The sequence below is a fragment of the Acinonyx jubatus genome, chromosome A3 (assembly GCF_027475565.1).
Source record: "Acinonyx jubatus isolate Ajub_Pintada_27869175 chromosome A3, VMU_Ajub_asm_v1.0, whole genome shotgun sequence".
Classification (NCBI taxonomy): Eukaryota; Metazoa; Chordata; class Mammalia; order Carnivora; family Felidae; genus Acinonyx; species Acinonyx jubatus.
In genome coordinates this window covers 89,730,847-89,750,276 of record NC_069388.1, presented here as the reverse complement: position 1 = coordinate 89,750,276, position 19,430 = coordinate 89,730,847, and the positions used below count along the sequence as shown (strand labels likewise).

At 38.5% G+C, this 19,430-nt stretch overlaps 1 long non-coding RNA gene across 1 annotated transcript in view; it reads right to left on the bottom strand.

Annotated features, from left to right (window-relative positions):
• Positions 1-17,149: 17,149 nt before the first annotated feature.
• The window catches only part of LOC113603154 (uncharacterized), a 92,045-nt gene continuing 89,764 nt past the window's right edge, over positions 17,150-19,430 (bottom strand). Inside the window, exon 3 of the long non-coding RNA XR_003424694.2 lies at positions 17,150-17,297. This is a non-coding gene — a long non-coding RNA (uncharacterized LOC113603154). The remainder of the gene's footprint in view (positions 17,298-19,430) is intronic.

Genomic DNA, 19,430 nt, shown 5'->3' with positions numbered 1-19,430 from the left:
GTGAATTTAATTATCACCATGCATAGGAATTTTATGTTTAAAAGCAGCCATATTTGGGAAGGGTGGCTCATGAAGCTGCTGCTATTATTGGTATAAATTAGGTTAAAAAATGAGCTCACTTTGGATTGGGTCTCAATTTTCATTGGAATAGTCTATTCCAAAAAGGCTAAGAGCTAGAAAGTCAGCCAGAAGTGGCCAGATATGAAAGTAAAAAAGGAAGAATGAGAAAACCCTGCAATGGGGACTACGCAAACACTGGGCAATCACCCACAAGAGTATCCAGTATTCAGTGTAAGGGTCAGGAGCTCAAATGTTTGTTTTCTTGAATTAGAATCACACAGATGGGGCACCTGGGTGGTTCAGTCACCTAAGTGGCCAACTTCGGCTCAGGTCATGAACTCACGGTTTGTGAGTTAGAGCCCCAAGTCAGGCTCTGTGCTGACAGCTCAGAGCCTGGAGCCTGCTTCAGATTCTGTGTCTCCCTCTTTCTCTGCCACTTCCCTGCTAGCACGCTCTCTCTCTCTCAAAAATGAATAAACATTTTAAAAAAATTAAACACAGACACACACACACACACACACACACACACACACACACACACACACACAGCTAAACATCAGGTTGGGCCAATAGGTAGAAGCTCCTGGTATGGAGTGAAGAAACTTGGGGAGAGAGTTCCTAACCTCTTCTTGAGGAAGAGAAAATCTTCATCTCTTTGAAGCCTCCACAGTGGTCGGTATAGGGAGATGAAGAGGACAAAGTAGTGTGCAAAAGCCCAGCAATGACAGCGCTGAGAGGGTAGTGCACAGGGAGCTGAATGAGCTGGTCTCTCCCAACGGGAGTCTCAGCTGACATAGGCAGGAGCCTGAGAGATGGCCTGGTCCTGCTTGGAGAAATACCTGGTGACTGTGATGCAATTATCCCTGGATAAAGAAACCCGTGGCATTTTAACACCATCAGCAACCATGGCTGCCATTTGTTGAGATTTTACAATGCCAGGCTCAGTGTGCATGCTCTGTTTACTTAATCACTTTCATATTCTCACAACTTTGTATATTAGTGTATTAGTACACCACCAATATTTTATGGATGAGTAGAAAAAGGTCCAGAGAAAATGAGGAACTTCCTTCTGTGATACAGTTAGCAAATGGGGGGGGGGGGTGCGGGGGGACAGTATTGAACACAGTCCATATTCAAAGCTCAAGCTCCCAGTTTTCATGCTGAAGCTCCTTCCTAAGCTGAAAGACAAATGTCATCCAGGGCAAGAGAATTCTTGGGCAGGAACTCTGTCATCCAGGACAAGAGGCTTCTGGGGATGCTCTGACAACAAACTTCGTTGAATGGGAGCACTTGAGACACTATACGTATCTTGCTTATCTATCTACTTAAGAAAGGCACCACCCTGGACAGCCAGCCAAAGTAGCCACACAGAGGAGAGTGGTACTGCACACATAAACTACTTTGCCAGTTAAGTCAGTGTCAGTCCTGCCCCCATCTCAGGTGAAAATTCCAGAGCCTGCCTCATTATCATCCTGCCTGATCCTTGATAGGACGAATGCCATTAATAGATGTAGGTCTCACTCCCTTTGTGTTGTCTCACTCCCTTTGTGCTGCCCGTCTTTGCTACAGCTGTTGCATTGGGATGATCCCCTGTAGCCTGTCCCCACATGTTTTTATTAAATCAGCTTTGGCCAGCTCAGCCTTCTGCATCAGTACAGCTCCGTCCCATTCTGTGCAAATTCAATCCATGACCCCAGGGCAAGCCCAGTACAAGCCTTCAGCAGGTGGTTTGGGGACAGGCCATTTAAAATTTTTCCTAATTAGATATGGGGGGAAAATCTAAAATCTTTAAAAAATGCTTCTTAAAACAATACCCTGTAGGCTTTGGGGTTGTGGTTATTGTTTTATTTTGCTTCTCCTTATGGGTACTCAAATGTTCCTTTTATAGTCATAATTTTGAGAAATGCTGTTTCCAGGAGTCACCATGGAAAGAGCTGTGAGATGACAAGTCCACATATGTCTAGCGCACTTTTGTTGAGATGTATTTAAAATGAAATGTCACTCTCCAGAAAGATTTTGTGACCATGAAAATGAGCTGGCTTTTCAAGTCTGCACTGAGAGAGAAAGAGAGAGAGAGAGAGAGAGAGAGAGAGAGAGAGAGAGAGAGAGAGAGAAAGGAGATAGAGGGAATGAGAGAGAGACAGAAGGAGAGAGGAAGAGGGAGAAAGAAATAATATGTGTGTTTATAGATCTCTTCCTTGCCCTCTTTGCTCTCAAACTGACTATTAAACACATTCACCCCAAACTCACAAGGTTGTGGGAAGTTAGGCAAGCATCAGGGTTCTGTCGCGGTGGACTAGAGTCCTTGGCATGGGTCCCATTAGGGAATTGGAAACATGATCAGGCATAGATGGTCTGCAGCTGGGTTCAGATGGGGCAAGCAGAGTTGTCAAAGCAGCATAGAGAGATCTTGCGAGTTTCAGCAGCAACACCACTTACAGCTATGCAGCAAACTTTGCTATGGACCCACTTCAAGAGCTGCTTGATCTCTAATGGTCTTAAGGTTATTACTGATTAGATCGGAGCCAGTGCCTCCTGCTAATACACACAGGCCCCCTTTGACCTCAGACTGTGGAACTATTGCATCAGTGTGTTCCAAATACTCATGAATTTCCATTAACAAAAGCAGAATCCTCTTTCAAAACCCAAGAGTCAATGTCTGGAGGTTGCCAATATTCCCAATGGAAATAGTCTTTCCATTTATCAACTTGAATTCTAGGGCAGGGAAATAGAGGTTTGGCAGTTCTTTCAGCAGAAGCAAGGGAAGGATAAAAGATGACTCAGAAAAAGGATTAGAAAGACAGAGTCTGGTTGGTGCCCTCATAACATGTCTCTGAGTATTAAAGATGATACATAGATTCTGAGTTTTTGATTAAAGCCATTAGTGAGGGAACATTCTCCATCTTTCAATTTATTTTTTTAGATTCCAGGAAAAATAACCCATTTTTTTCTTTAATGTTTTTTACTCCCTATATCTCAAAAGATACATTCAGAACAATTCTTTTCAGTGGGAAAAAGCGCCCTATTTTGAATAGAATCTCTAGATATACATTTCTTTCTCTTTTTTTACATTTGAATGTCATTGCTTCCTTCTGACTCCTTTAGGTCAAAGGAGATGCCCTCCTATATTTTGCCATAACTTACCCAATTACACAGTTTTGTACTTTCACACTTAATGGGCATCTGCCCATTTACTTGTCTGTATTTCCCTTTAAATTTAATCTCAAAGACAGCCACATCTCTTGTATTCACAGTGTTGTACTTGGTGCCTGCTCAAGAGCTTGATGTATAGAAGGTGTTGAATAAATGATTGTTAATATTTTTGTGTTTTCATGCAACACCTTTTAAGGTAAGCAGTTGTAGCTGTGATCATGTTGCCAATGAACTGAGAAAGTGGTTCCCGGCAAGCATTCATGAAATGGCCTTAAAATGTAGTTGGAGCTAGTGCTGTGTGCAAGCCAGGAAGGCCACGTGTGAGACCCTGGCAGTAATGGTTGCAATCCACGGAGGCCTGTGAACCACAAATCAGTGAGGAGAAAAGAAGTAATGGACAGAGATGTTAAAAGATAGAATCAAAAGATGTAGTGACCCTGTAGCATCATTATTTTCATCTACTGCTTCTTTTAGAATCTGAGTTCACTGAGTGCCAAAACCAAGTTTTACTGTTATTTACATTTCCTGGGCCAACTAAACATAGTGTCTGGCACATAAAAAAGCTCGATGAATATTGGATGAATAAATAAATAAGCATTGTATTAGTGCACTAATCCAGTTCTTATCTCACAGAGAGCTCTTACATCTATCTCTTCCTCTTCCCAAAGCTTTCCACAGTATTTTAGTTCAGATCCTCCTCATTTCCCTCCTGGAGTCGCCAATAGGCTTCCAAGTGTTAGAAGTCACATGGTGCTTCTAAGATTCCTCACCCCACCTCCGGAAGCAGCATGATACAGGGGTAAGAGTCAGACTTGGATTTAAATCCTAGATCCAAAATCCACTGCTGGGTGACTTCAGCCAAATTGCTTAATCTTTCTGGGCCTCAGTGTCCTCTTGGGTAAAATGGAGATACCAGCTAATGCCTCCGTGGAGTTGTTGTAATGATTTAATGAGATCACATATATAAATAATTGGCAGAGTGCCTATCATTAGTAGATATTCAGTAGATATGGGATAAATTTTCTCTTCATATATACAGCTGGGCCAATAACATTCTCACCCTTTACAGGATGTTCAGTGCATTCCTACATTCCTGCCCATGATTGACACAGTAGGTCCTCACTTTTTACAAACTTGTGCCTACTTCATCTTCTGCCTGCACCTATTTGATATGTGACCCTACCTGTGGCAAAGTCCTGGCCCAGCTTTCACATGAGAAATGAATGGGGAGTTGAGGCTCCGCCATAAGCCTACCTGCCAACCTGGATGGTATTCATTCATTCATTCATTCATTCATTCATTCATTCTTCTAATCATTTGGTCAACAAAAGCATGCACAAATACCTATGGAGGTCATGACCAAGGCTGTTAGAGTACTGTTCCTTATCTGCATAGACCTTGTAGTTGAGTAGAAGGTACAAGCATGTAAGTAGACATTTACAATATCATGTAGTAATGCTACAGTAGGGAAAACATAGTGAACGATGGGAGCAGATGGAGGAGCAGCTACCCAGAGCTGAAGCATCAAGGGCAGCCTCCCTGGTTTGTGATGGGGTTGAGGAGCATAACTTAAAGCCATCTGGAAAAGCAGGTGGGAGGAGAAGACCAGGTAGAGGGAGCTCCATGTGCAAAGGTGCAGAGCTGAGAGGGGTTATTTGTGTACAAGGAGGTGGAAGGATTCCACCAAAGGGGAGACTATTAAGCACCAGCAGAGGCAAGGTGGTAAGGTCAACATCCATGTGCACAGAAGAGGGCCCAGAAGGCGGTGAAGAAAAAGATAAGATATGAGCTTCAGGGAGATTCTTACCTATACACACATCTGCCACTTATTTACCATTCACTTACTACCCCACCCATCTCCTTATTCGCCAGCTCCCTTCTCTCTCCTTTGCCCCTCCCCTCACACACAGGAAAGGAACACTCCGACAAAAAAACTGTATGTTCATCTATGAGGGTTTTTGAGTAAGATTGTGTGAGGCCCCATGGGCAGACACTAGAGGTCATTGGCATATCTTTTTTGGCTGCCTTGGGCTTGTGGGAAAAAAAAGCCTTAAAAAATTTTAAACACCTACATTTAAGTTGCCTTGGAAAGATGGCACATTTAAGAGTGAACATGCTGAAGCCTTGTGGATAAGTCAGAGGGTTGGTTGTGCTGAGCTGTCATTGACAAAATATCGCATGGAACACCTGCCCCTCAGAGTGCTCAATGCATTCCTGCATCCCTGCCAGTGGTGGCCCGGGTAAGTACAACAGGCCCCAATTTTTTAGAAAAGTACATTGCAATACAATTGTTTTATGCTAGCCATATTTTATTTTTCTTATTTTTCTCCTTATTACCTGTTATTTTAAATTAACATAGCATGAAACTGGCTCACTTATAACATCAATTAATAAAATTTAAGACTACTATCCATTTATCTGTAGTTGTCTTTATGATGAGTGAATGATGACAAGTGTATTTGCGGTTTCCCTCTGGGTGATGTATATTACCTCATTTGTTCAACATGAATGTATCTACCATGAACTGAGAGTTTAGTTTGTGCAGAATGCTCTGCCAAGCACAGGAGTGCATGTTCCATAGAAGCTCACTTCAAAAACAGTTGACAACCTGGTGGGAAAGACGGACACCTGCTTAATTATTTTCCACACCATCTGGATGTTATACCAACCTGTTTGTGGTTGGGTTCCCTGAATCCCATCTCTGGTCACTTCTGCCTTATTTCTCTGCTCAGAACAGCCTCTGCAGCCTCTCTGACTCCCAGGACTGCTCTAACATTTCTGAGGCCCCGGGCAAGAGTATAAATGGAGGCACATCTACCACACATGTCCATATTTGAAAGTTACAGATCAAGCCAACAAACTGTTATATGAAATGTATTCTGTCTTCCTACCTTGACAAACATATCTTCATAATGACCTGAAGGCCAGGCTCAAACTTAGAATTTTCAGATTCCTTGGATTTCCATGATGGACCCTAGTGGTATAAAAGAGTCAACCCCTATCCCTGGGCCCTGGACCTCAGCCTGCCCCACTTATTCCCTCACTCCTACAACAAGGGGCTTCACATACATGTGTGTGGACAGCTTAGGCTGCAGTCCAAGCTCCTGCCACATTCCCCAGAGTCCCCACTGGCCACTCCCTGGGACTGGGGGGTACACACACTGCCAATATATTCTGTCTTCAAGAGGCTGGACTTGGGGAAGAGGTCAACACAGGTGGCAAAGGGGAGTTGGGGATGTTTAGCTAGGGAACTCAAAGTATTGACTACTTATAACTTGGTCAAGATAGTGGGGGGCATGGGGCAGTGCAGAGCTGGGGAAGGGCCACAGCAGAACCCTAAAAGAATGGGGCACCAGGAGTCCCTCCTGCCCCATGTAAGAACAATACTGCCAATTCCATGCACTGGAAAAATAGTTCTGGCCTTTTAAGAGCAAGGGTGTTCTGTCAGACCGATATGGGGGCATCAGTTGGAAGCTTGCTAAATTGTTAGAAAGGAGATTAATATTATGTAAATGTAAGTAATTAATCAGCAAGCACCTCTCAAGCCAAATACCTGATGTGAGGAGTCCTCCTTTGAGAGGGGAAAATTGCTCTCCTCTGATTAAAAATGGACCATCAAACATCATTTAGCTTCTAACTTTCCCCAAGAAGTCTGGAGTTCAATGTAACTCCCCCCCCCACCACCATAAAGAGAAAAAGAGAAGCTGCGTAAATTGAGCTGAGATCTAGCTGAAGCACTATGAGTAGAGAATTTAGGACCAGGGAATTCTTCAGTTTGCTCAGAGCTGTGGATTAATGTCAGGCAACAAGTCTTAACTGAAATAACAGGACACTCAAAAGTATAAAATAAATGATTTAGGAATATTCCTTACTATTTGCCTGCCCTGGGATTCATCCTCTTGTCTTCTGAAACAGGCTCTGTCTGTTGGGCATGGACCCAGGTAATGGTGAAGGATGGTTGCTCCACCTTCACCTTCATCCTAAGGGTGTGAACATGGCCCAGGAACTGGAATCTCAGAACATTTCACCCTCCCAGCCTCAGGAACTGAGTCCAAAATGTGGTGGTCTGAGCACTCTGGTGGTTTTACTTGGGAGATAAATTTAAAAAAAAATCTTGATTTTTTTCCCCCTAGGATTGCTAGCTGGTAGGTCATGTATGCTTATTGGCATCTTTCCAAGTATGTGGAGTGAGGCTTAATAAGAACAAAGCCAACAAATACACAAGAAAGCAGATTCAAAAGATGCAACAAGAGTGACAGAGCCCTGATAATATTGTCGTGATCCTAGCGTGTTTGCTTGTGACCCATTCAACCCACACACCCTACCATAAACCTCTCTCTATTTTCTCAAACCAATTTAGGTTGAGTTTCCATTACTTCTTACAGCAGCTGCTCTAATATGACATAGTTTTCCAAAGGTTACTTAGGTTCTTGAAGTTGATGACCATATTGTCTATCAGCTGCTTTTGTGTTTAATTAAAATCTATTTAAACTTATGAGCTTGTCACTAGGCAAGTCTTGGAGAATGAATGAAAAGATCAACAAAGCTTAAATTTTGCCTTCATAGTATGGAGGGGGGGGGGTGGAATATTTTCCTTGACTCTATGAGGGTCCCTGGCTGGGTCTGAAAATTAAATGGACAGAGACAGATTAACAGAAGAAAAACATACAATTTTTAAAATCTAAGTTTTATATGACACAGGAGGCTTTTCATAAGGAAAGGAAGACCCAAAGTGACCATTAAACCTCAGTATTTTTATGCTGGCTTTGATAAAGAGTGGACAGTCATGGAGAAACAGGATAGGTTAGAGAACGTGAGGTAAGTGTGGCAAGCTAGAGGAAACCTGCTTGGAATCTTCCTGTGCCTCTTTGTCTTCAGAGATAAAGATGTTCCTTTCTTCCTGGTATAGGGAGGACGCCTTTCACATGAGGGTTTTATGACTTACTTCAAGAGAGGTGGGGTGAAGGGGGAGGTCAGAGTGACCTTCCTGCTTCTATTGCTTTCACAAACTCCTTCAGCTTAAAATATTCAGTATGTCACGGTGCTGTATTTTGGGGTAGCATGTCCTGAACCCCACCAGTAGAGTACACAATTAACTAAAAGTCAGCATAAGAGGATAAGGTTCTTAAAAATGAAATTTAAGTTAGATGTATTCCATTAACTAATATCTGTATCTTAATTTTATCCAGATAAGCTTTTTAATAAAAGTGTAATATTTGAAATTGCTATGATCCAGAAGACATATAGGCTCCATATGAAGAGTTTGCTGCTCATTTAAATATGTCTGTTTCTTTTGAGAAATGCAAAATTACAGAATATATATTGTTTGTAATAAAAATATAATAAAACCCATAATTACGGACCTTTTATAAAATAAAAATATAAAGTAGTATACATAAAAAATGTATGAGGAGGCATCCAGAGCAGTTAACCAAAAAAAAAAAAAAATTCATTACTGTACCTTCATTCTTAAAGATAGGAAATAATATGGATTAACAAATTTAAAAAAGAAAAGTTTAAAGATTCAAAAAATATAAATGATGAGATCAGAAGCTTATATACTTAAAAAGCAGAATTAAGGTATTCAGAACAAATTCTTTAAATATAAGCAATAGAATACACAAATGTGACAAGTTTAATCAAAAAGAAAAGACAGAAAACACAATTATAAACTTGAAATTAAAGGAGATTCAAAAATGATAAAAAAAAAAAGTACATCATGCCATTCAACTAATTTGAAGAGCTCAATGAAATGGATGAATCACCAGGACAAAATAATTACTCCAAATTGAATCAAGAATAAGTAGAAACTCAAACATACCTAACAGAGTTTCCGGCAGAGTAGACATTCAACAAATTGAATGAATGGACAGAGAAGAAATGGAACAGGTGTCAAAGCACAACATTTGGGTGACTTTTCATAAATGTCATTTCAAACTTCCAAAGACTTAAGATCAACCACCCTATGGAAATTATTTCAGAGTTCAGAAAATGACAGCAACGTGTGCAGTCTATATTAAGTATTATCTAGAAAGAAAAAAAGAAAAGAAGCAAGTTTTATCTGAGAACAAAACCTATAGGCTATGAAAAACAAAATCCCAAACAGACCTTGCTTATGAATATATATTAAATAAACTGTATAAATGTAATATGTTTATGATTCTATCTCATGAAAATGGATGGTTGAATTTCCACTAATTGGGACGCTGTGTTTGGGAGGCTGGGTTATCTGATTTTAAACAGGCTAGGAGACAAAAATAACTGTTTGGGTCTCCCAGGAAGGCCTCTTGAAGAGATGGGCAGCACTTTCTACCTAAACAGAGGCATAGGAGGCATACGTAAATGTTGAGTAGAAGAAAAATACCACAGGTAATAAAGGGACAGAGAAAGAGGAGCAAAACACACACACACACACACACACACACAGGAAAACAATTGATCAAATGGTGGTTTCAAATAAATAACTCTATATCAGAACTTACAGAGGAAACTTTCCAAACTGCAGACCCTAATTTGTGATCAAACTGCTTCTCATATGTCAATTCTATATAGTGACCAAGTGCAAAGGGCAGCAAGATTTACTCACCATGATTGATGTCTTTCCTAAGCATCTATATTAGCAATAATACTAGTAGAGTGTTTATTAAAATAAAAGAATAACCAAATATAACAATCATAATACTTATAAATAAACATAGAATTGTGTGGACCCTATATGAATAAAACTAAAAGCAAAAGTGCAAAAGGGCTTAGAATTAAAAGTGCAGCATACAAGCAGATAAAAATGATTTAATTTTATAAAGTTGACAATATCTCCCAAATTAACTTATACCTATAATATTTTTCAGTCAAAATTCTAAAGGGAGATTTTAGGAATTGGACATATATACCTAGATTTTTCTAAAGGAATAAAAGGACAAGAATATCCAATAACATTTTTTTCATGTATATTTATTTTTGAGAGAGAGACAAAGAGGCAAAGCATGAGCAGGAGAGGGGTAGAGAGAGCAAGAAAGCAGGCCCTAGGCTCCAAGCTGTCAGCACAGAGCCTGATGTGCAGCTCGAATTCACAAACCAGGAGATCATGACCTGAGCTGAAGTCAAACTGACTGAGCCACTCAGGCAGCCTATGAATATTCATAACATTTTGAAAAGAAGACTAATAAAATGATATATTTTACAAGGTAAAATAATTTGAAAATAATTATTTTTATTTCATGTATTAAAAAATATTTTTTAATGTTTATTTTTGAGAGAGAAAGAGAGACAGAGCATAAGCAGGGGGAGGGGCAGACAGAGAGGGAGACACAGAATTCAAAGCAGGCTCCAGGCTCTGAGCTGTCAGCACAGAGCCCAATGAACTCACGGACCATGAGATCATGACCTGAGCCAAAGTTGGATGCCTAACCAACTGAGCCACCCAGGAGCCCCTATTTAAAAAATGTTTTTAAAAAATAATTTTAAGTTACTAATAATCTATGTGCACTATAGGGAAGATCATTCAATCCTATTATGATATAAGAAATAGCATATTATACATTTTTATATTTATATCAGTATGATGATTTTAAGTGACATGTTCTTATTTTATTAATAAAAAGGGACAATCAGTAAGTCCTGAAAATATCTTTAACTTTTCATACTTTATTTTGCATAACAGCAACGTAGCAATTGTTATAAGATTTTCTTATTCTGAACTACTTTTATTTATTTATTTAAATTAATTAATTTTAATGAATTGATTAGTTTTTTTAAAGTAGGGTCACACCCAGCACAGAGCCCAATGTGGGATGAACTCACAACCCTGAGATAAAGACCTGAGTGAGATCAAATTGGTGCTCAACCAACTGAGCCACCCAGGTACCCCTGAACTACTTTTAAAAAACACAGCACAAAACATAGATACAGTATATATGCATGTATACACACATATGTAATGTATACATATTACATCTGGGCTATATTAAAAAAGACATAGAACAAAACATAACATATATGTCCATATATTATTTCTGAACTATGTTAAAGGCTTAGCACAGTATATATAATATATATGCATACATGTATACATATACATTATGTAGGGTTTTTTTCTCCAGAAACAAAGTACAAACAGAAACCACAACCATGATTTTATTCATTTTCTTTTCTGTTCCCCTTGCAATTTAAAGAAACTTTGGCAACTTTCTTATGGCTAGTAAGAACTTGAGGGGAACACATTTAGGAGATAAATGTAAGTTATCAGATACTCTTTTCAGATGACCTTAAGCTTCATTTTGCCTGCTGCTAAGGGTTGCACTTTACATTCAACTCTGTTAAAAAGTCCATTTAGAAAATTTCAAGAACTCTTTATTTCTGCCGGAGGATACTGTCCTAGTGACTGCCCCTTTGGAGATGATGCTACAAATCTTCACTTCTTTTTAAGTATGGGGAATGATTTACCCGAGCAAAGCAATAAAGTGTGTTCAGAAGTAACTAAACTCAGCATGTCCTGTCGTTACTGCTCAGCTCTATGATTTCAAACCTATAATTAGATATGTTGTTAGGTTTTGCCAGGATTTAATGACCTCCATTCTGTTTATGACAAATGCTGGAGAGCCACCCCCTGGGGGAATTGCAGGGGGGCAGATGAGCTGATGAGAGCTTGTTTTATTTAGTCTTGAGATGCAATTTCCTCATTTTCAGACTGCTCAAAATTCCAGCATGTCAGAACAATGTATGTTCATTGTCTGTGGATGTGTAGGGTGGATAATGCTGGTGGGATATATGGGACAGTTTGGAGAGTTGACAACATCAAGGTGCTAATCAAGCAAAGGCTTCGTTGAAAGTAATAGCTGGACAGCCCATTGGATGTTCTCCATCACTGTACCTGATCCTCAAGAGGTGGTTAAGAAAAGTTGGGCAAAGCCATGTTTATTTATGGTTATTAAATAAACTGACAAACACTTACTGGGTGCCTAGTACATGTGAAATGTTGTGCTAGCGATTATGAGGGAAAAAAGGACAGTTTATAATGTATTTGGGAAGACAACACTGACATAAAGTGACAGTGATGAAGCAGTAAAGGCTCTTCAGAGAAGACTTCCCTGACCTGTCCCAGCAGAATGAAGAAGCCCTGTCCAAGCTCTACTAAAATACTCAGTACATCGCAATAATTCTTTGTCTGCACACTTGCTTCATTCACAAGATGGTGAGCTCCTCAGGGACAGGAACTATTCTTATCACATTCTATTCCTAGTGTCTTACATGGTCCTGACACGAGGCGGGTGCTCAGGAAGTGGGAGTGAGTGTGTGAGTTGGTGAGCAGGGAACATGGCCACCTCCAGACCGGAGGAATGGTCCTACTGGTCGTTGGTAGGGAGACTTTATATCCACTCTAGATGAAAGGGTGTTAACCAAGGAATTGGTGTAGGTGGAATATACTTTCAACTGTGTGGGGTTATTAGAAGGTATCTTAAGGATCCTTCTACCACCCTGAAAAGCGTATTTCCTCAATTGGCCTTAAACTCCTTTGGAGTAAGCATATCTTTGTTATTAAAATTGAAAGCTCATTGGGAGCCTTCAGACATCAGCATTTTATAAATCACTATATCAGATAACTTAGTTTTAGGAATACTTTTCTCCCCCACAAAAATAGGAGGGGAACTTGGCTTGCCACATGGAGCAGGTCTAGGCAGGATCCTTAGCCTAGACAGAAGTGGTCTAAGAACATTATCAAGTAGTAGTTTTCTAGGAAAGAAGCAAAAGCAGAAGGCAGTGATTGGGAAGGATCTCAAATACAAGCATGAATAACCATTTTTTCTTGAGCTAATCCTTTATACTGAATAAATGGACACACAGAGTTAGGTTGCTTTTTATATGATTCCTGTATCAGTGGACAAGTGACCTGGAAGTTAGAGCAGCTGGAATAATTGGCAACTCAAACCTAAATCAAATGAGAAGTATTTGGGGAGTAAAGGAAAATTTGCTTTTCTCCATGGCTAGAGGGAATAATTGGTCCCATCTGTTCAACTGAGAGCAAAGAACCAAAGCACAAGTTTGGAATCCATTTTCAAATTCTTAAGAAAAGTCTGTTTAAGTATAAAGTTTTATTACTATCAATGGCTCTACTTAAGATTTAAAAATTAGTCCACTGAAAATTGTTGCAAACCTCCATCAAAAGTAGCACAAGTACCAAGCAGCTGGAAGCTAGAGGTAAATGTAAGACAGTAGCTTTATCTTGAATGTTATTTCCTATATGGAAGAGTAATCAAAATTTTAAAAGAAGGCTCCACAATGGATCAGCACTTTTTTTAATGGGGTTTAGGGCAAACACAGACATGCTTAGAAAACATGCTTGCAGCATAACAAAAATGCATGAAGCAGCCTATGACTGAGTCTGAAGATGGCAGAAAAAAAAAAAGTTGTCTGTGACCTTTGATCAGAGATATCCTGGGGCCCTGATGTTTTAGGGGTTTGTACTTAACTCCTGCCCAAGCCCAGAGAAATGGGAAACTATCTCCGATGAAACTTTCCAGTAAGTCTCTGCTCCCATCCCATTCTTATAGGCAACTAATACAACTTAATAAGGGGGGTGAGCTTAATTAAATAAAGAAAACACCAGTTTAAATAACCAGTAATAAACACCTTGCCCTAGTCTCACAAATACCCCAGTCTCTTGGGTCATAGAGCTCCTCAGAGACACAAAAGAGGCTTGTGTTCAAAGTATTTTTTTTCTTCTTCCTCTCTTGCTCCTGCCTCCCATCTCCCTGCCATAGAGTGCTTCAGGAAGTAGGCCATTAGGTTAATGAGTCCAAGTGCTTGCTAGAGGTGGGGGGAAAACAAGCCATGACACAGGAGTGAGGAAAAGGCACACAGAGAATGAAGATCTAAAGCTTTAAAACCCAGGAGAGTTGGGATGGAAGGAGATGCATAAGAGGAAGAAGGAAATGGGAGGAAAGTTAGCTATGATGGGGAATCTCAGTCCTCCTCCCATGTGTCTCCTTCACCCTCACACGCTACCAAAGGCACAGAACTTCTGACACCGGATGTGGGGAGGATTTCCCCTGCCAACCAATTCTCCAACACTACTTAACTCAATCCTGACACCATCTACCTGGAGATAGCACCAGATCCCTCCACATTCCACAGTCTCACAAGACTATGCCCACTTCAGATGGCCAGTGACGAGTAATAAGTTCCCCCCCCCAGCATTTCCTACAACTTCTATCTGATGTGACTACAAATTAGAGGTTCCAAAGACTCCATCCTTGGGTCTGATTAAATTTCTATTGCAGATCACAGAAATCAGGGAAAAACTTATATTTACCAGTTCATTAAAGGATCTGATAGAGGATACAGATGAATAACCAGATGGAGAGATACATAGGATGAGGTTTTGGAGGGTCCCCGAGCTCTATCTTCAGGGAGTTGGGGGTGTGTCACCATTCTGGGTGTGGATGTGGATGTGTTCCCACCTGGAAGCTCTCCAAACCCCATACTATTAGGATTTTATGGAGGCTTCCTCACGTAGGCCTGGTCAAGTATTGACTCTATTTCCAAACTCTCTCCCCAGTCAGATGGCGGATGGAACTGAAAATTTCAAACTTCTAACCATGACTCAGTTTTTCTGGTGACTATTCATCCAGTAGCCATCCAGAAGCTCACCAGAATCACCTCATTAGAACAAAAGATGCTCCCAGTGATTTTATCACTTAGGAATTTATGAGGGTTTTTGGACCTTTGTGCCAGGAACTGAGGGAAGAAACCAATATGTATATTTTCTATTATCTCATATTAGCCCAGGCCACAGTGAAACAATGCATAGGGTGCTGCAGGTGGGCTAATCATTTCACACCCCTTCAAATAGATATGCTTGTGTTAGCTCTCCCTGATGTAACACAATTCCTTCTGACTGATCTTATTAGCTATTGATAATACTTCAACAAATTACACTTAAGCACATATATATGTGTATAATTATATATAATAATTTACATATATTATTTATAATTTACAATTATAAATATATAAATTTATATTTATATAAATTTATATAAAATTTATAAAATTTAAAATTATATAAAATTTAATGTATAAAATATATACTTATTTTATTATAAAATTCTATATAATTTATTGTTATATACAATATATAATATATATTACATAATATAAATAATATATAAAATATAAATATTACATAATATAAAAATATAAATATAAATGTAATATATAAATAAATATATATAAATAAATAATATAATAAATATATATTATAATATATAATATAATAAATAAAATATAATAAATATATATTTATTTATAATATATGCTTATTATAAAATTTAATATATAATAAAATATATAAAATTTATATAAAATTATAAATATATAATTTATGAATGTATACAATTATAATTTGTAACTAATAATTATATATAATTATTTACATATATTATTTCACAATCTATATCTATCTATATATACTTTTCTGTGTACTCTGTATATTATATATACATATATATGTATGTATGTATATGTATATATATTTTTGTATGTGTATTTTGTGTGTGTGTGTATATATATATACATATATATGTATATGTGTGTGTGCATATATATATATAATATATATATATTATATATATATATAATTCCACTGTATAATCAAATAACCTCCTGTTTTCTCAGTTACAACTCCCAAGGAAGCCTGTGACAACTCCTGAAAAAGCCCCACAGAGTGGAAAGCCAATTACAGATTTCAGCAAATTTCTTCAGAAGTCTGCCTTTGTGACTTGATGATTATTGGGCAAAGCTAAGCAGATAGAAAACTGATTTCTTTTGAATAAGAAAAACATATTTGCGTCAGATTTTGAAATGTGAAGTTCATGAAATAGAATACTCTCAAAGTTCACCCCAGTGCATGCTCTCTCTTCCAGCAATTTTCTCTGTTTGCTTTCTGTGTTGGTTACAGCTTGTTGATTAATCATATCTGGTTCTCTTTTTGATTGGACCACCATGTTTGGTGATTTTTCTGGGCTCCAATTGTTCTTTAAGGGCTTCAGTCCATCTTAACTGTCCTTAAGTGTCCTTCTATTCTAATCTATTTGGTCTCTTCCCTATAGTCCCATTAGCATTTTTCCCTCACAGTTTCTAAAAGTTCTTACACATAGTCTTTTCATTTTTAGACATATTAAATTCAAGTCTTTGTTTGGTAAATCAGTGCTCATAAACATTTAATTCTAAAAATTGCCACCTCCTCTTCTTCACTGGCTCCCCATTTTCAATCCTCAGTAATGAACAGGCATGAGCTTCCATGATTATTGGCTCGAGTGATCATGTGAAACCATGTCCAATTAAACTCTGAGGAAGCAAACTAATTTCCTATATACAAATATTGATTCATGTTTAAAAATGAAGATGAGAATAAACTCATTTACTACTTACAAAGATTTTATACTCTGTTTTTAAGAATAAAGAATTATTTATTTTTAGAATAAAGAATTTCCTACATGTCACTTTTCTCTTTCTTTCTTTCTTTCTTTCTTTCTTTCTTTCTTTCCTTCCTTCTTCCTTCCTTCCTTCCTTCCTTCCTTCCTTCCTTCTTTCTTTCTTTCTTTCTTTCTTTCTTTCTTTCTTTCTTTCTTTCTTTCATGCAATTTTTCAAACCAGACAACTCCTGGGTGAAGCATTTTAAGTCAGTTAAGACTTTAGCTAGGGGTGCCTGGGTGGCTCAATCCAGGTAAGCATCCAACTCTTGATTTTGGCTCAAGTCATGATCTCACAGTTGGTGAGTTTGAGCCCCACATCGGGCTTGGCGCTGACAGCACAGTTTGCTTGGGATTCTCTCTCTCTTTCTCTCTCTCTCTCTCTCTCTCTTTCTCTCTCTCTCTCTCTTCCTCTTACTCTCTCTGCCTACCTCTCCCCAAATAAATAAATAAACTTAAAAAAAAGATTTTAGCTAATACAACTTATTACCTTTGTCACATAGTCAGCCATTTGTTATGTATCACTTAGTTTCAGAATGGTAGCTCACCTGACTTCTGGCTTTGCTGGTCTGAGTTCGTGGTCCAACCTTGGGCTGCACCATGCAACTTACATACCTGCATTACAGAAATAGATAAGAAAAAAATGAGAAGATCCTGGCGAGGAACACTTTTCCAAAACTTCCCATGAAGGTTGGAATTTCAATTTATATTTCACTAGTTGGGAATCTTAATTAATTAATGCCATTATTCAGATTTGCATCAGTGATTTTTTAAAAAGATATTACCTGTCAAAGTATTGCTTAAGTGAGTCAACCATTTTAACCAAAATATCAATTTTAATCAAATGCTCTAGCAAAAAATATTATTCTCATTAAGCCACCCACTTCCAAGTGTTACAGCCCACTTTTGCTTGACTCTGATTGGTTCTGAAAATACTAGAAATATTTAGCAAGTTCAATATCACTTGTAGAAAGATTTTGTTAAAATATTTAAGAATTTCTCCACTTTCTGATCCTCCAAAGTAACAGTTCCCCAATCTTTAACGAAATGTGAGTCCAGTGATCCCAAATATAGCTGAAAACTTTTGGAAATGTAAAATCTTTTTTTTTCTTTAGCCCAGTGAAGAATTAAAAACTATTGATTCTGCATCTATTTTAAATTAAAATTAAGATACCAACAACTTAACTACGTCTAGTGCCAAGAAGAGATTAGTCACTTTCCAGTCCCATAATTTCTGCTACAAAGTCTGCCTAACCACTGGGATTTATGAATTAAAGAGGACAAAAGGGAAAGGAAAGAGAGATTGTGTTCATCATTGAAAAGGAGGCCATGAGTAGATCTGGCTGACATCTTTGCTTTCTGGTGACATATTAAACAAGGTCGAGATACACTATGAAAATGATCAACTATGGATGGAGACGGGGGTTAGATAGAGTTGATGTGGTCCTACTGTTTGTGTGTATTTGTTTGGGGAACATTTTGATATCCCTGGCAAGAACTGGATCCTGTGCTAACATTATATTTACATGGAATGCTGTAATACCAAGCTTGCAAACTTGGCTTGGGGTCTGTATCCAGCCCATCAAACTTATCTGTTTGATCTTCACAATCTTAAAAATAAATTGAGCCAAGATCTAAAGATCAAGTGATTTCATATAAACACTTTCAGTTCTGACTTTTTTGAAAAATCAGAATAAGATAAAATCAGGTAAGACAATGGTTTGTATTTCCCATAAACTCTAATTGCATAGAACTGAGTAGCAGCTGTCCACCCCCAGTCTGTCCATCATTCACAACTTTTTCCCTGATACTGAGTTTCATTTGCCATTTAGCATCATGCTTGAGCTCTTTTTCTGAGTAATAGCAAAATATCATATCTTGAAAGTAAAAAAATGAAAGGCAGGCTAAGAACTATTTTCCCCCCAAAGATAAATGACAGACTACATTTATTTATGCAAATGAAAAAATCCATACGTTTAATAAGCAAACAAGTTGGGTCTGTGTCAAAATAAGACAATTAAAAATATCTAGCCATCCTACTAATTTATGTTACTCTCATGGCCCATGTAGGCGTTGAAGTTTGCAACCCCTGAATTACTATATTCTCTGCATCGGTGGTTCTCAATGAAAGGGTATAGAGGAATATCAGAATCATCAAGTGGCTTTTTCAAAGTACACTTCCTTCCACACGGACAATTCTGGGATGCATGCTCCTCTGGAGGCTTCGTTTGATTGTGGAAGCTGTCTAGGAGATTCTGGTGGAGAACTCTATATCTGATTTTCAGATGAGATCTATGGAAAGACATCCTGACATCTTTTTTCCAATTTCTCTCCCCATTCCATCCCCAAATAACACACCCAACGGCTCAAGAATTCAGGCCTCATGCCCACCACCAATAATGAAGCTAAAGTTATGTGTATAAATGGTGAGAAGCTGCCAACAAGCGTCTTCTGACTGAGAAGTTCCTGCTTCAAATGGTGTGTGGGGGTCAGAGTTGGGGTAAAAGCTACCTGATACCTTTGAAAATGTGTTAGGACAGTTAGCTAAAAGCCAGGATGTCTCCAGATAGGTGGTTCACAAATTTGAAAACCTGGGGAGCTTATTAAAATATCACTGCTCAGGCCTACACCATTGTTTCTATTTAGTAATTCTGGTGTGGATGTTGAGAAACTCAAACTGACAAACTGACCATGGCCAGACTATATATAAAAATAGAAGTCTGACCCACAGCCTCTGCAGCAGCCAGT